This window comes from Lepisosteus oculatus, chromosome 24, assembly GCF_040954835.1.
Source record: "Lepisosteus oculatus isolate fLepOcu1 chromosome 24, fLepOcu1.hap2, whole genome shotgun sequence".
NCBI lineage: Eukaryota > Metazoa > Chordata > Actinopteri > Semionotiformes > Lepisosteidae > Lepisosteus > Lepisosteus oculatus.
Window position 1 is genome coordinate 6,007,249 of NC_090719.1, and position 1,268 is coordinate 6,008,516.

Here is a 1,268-nt window from a genome sequence, read left to right on the forward strand (position 1 = left end):
TAGGATTTACCAAGTGCCACCCATGCAGGCCCATGAAAAAAGCTTGTCCATACAGTATATACGAAATCATTCCTCAAGAAAAATTAAAATAAACTTTGGATTTCAGGCTCAAATCCAGCTTGTACCTGTCAAAGCCTGGAGCCTGGAGTACCCAGAGGCAGAGCAACATGCCAAAAAAGCACTGGGACAGTGTGCAAAGGGTATGATACCAATTCCTCATATCGACCAGATCATCTAATGTTTTTAGGTGTGACACAGTAGTAAGCTAGCTCTGTTTTGTTGTTGGAGTAAAAAAAAAAAGATCCAACTCCAAAAAATGCTTGTGAAAGGTTGTGATTTGAGTGACATCTCTGGCACTAAACATTGAATCAGCCAAGAAGTAATTTTCCCTTATGCTTTTGGAAGAATTATAATATACAATAAAGACTGAGAATTCCAGTTGTTATTAGTGGTTTGATAAGTATGAAAGTAATCTTAATATGCCACTTTTCAAAATGAAGGAGTTTAGCATGTTCTTTTTATTTTGCATTCATAACTGAAACTGCAATATTTTTCTTCAGAAATCTGAATTTTACAGCTTTCAAAGTTTTATGGGACTTTTTCCACTGGCAGCATTCTTCAGAACTTTGCTTAGAACTGTAAGAATTCCCATGAAAGAATTATAAGGATTGCAGTTCATATATTACAGAGTGATCAATAATTCAGGTTTTTAGGGCACCTTGGCAAGTTTTCTCATATTATATACATTTGTAGCTCCATTTTAATTTTAGTACTGGCTTAAATCTGTTAAGGTCTGGAAACAGAAAAATGTCTCCTGAAAGAGATGGTGCTCCTCATACACAAACAATCAATTTTTTTTATCAGTTGGCAACCATTTATTTCTGTTTTCTTATAGGATAATTGAATTTTGGATTATGTATTGAACGCATCATATGGTAGTGACCACGTTTTGGATCTTGGTGCAAACAAAGTACTGCAACAATGCTAAAAACAACTTATCTTTTATACTGTAACTACTGTACAAATAAATAAGTAAATAAATGAAAACCTTCTTATTGTTGCCACTCACTCTCTTTAGGTTGCAATGGAATTATAATAGTGTGTATAAAATGCTTACAATTTCTATTTTCCCTTTATTGGCACCTGCATGTAAGCTAATCAGTGCATTAGTATGTGTAATTACATTATAAATTTCCTAGTAATTGAGCACTAATTTAAGATCATAACAAACCTGCTGAACGTAATACAACGCTACACAGTAAAGGCTG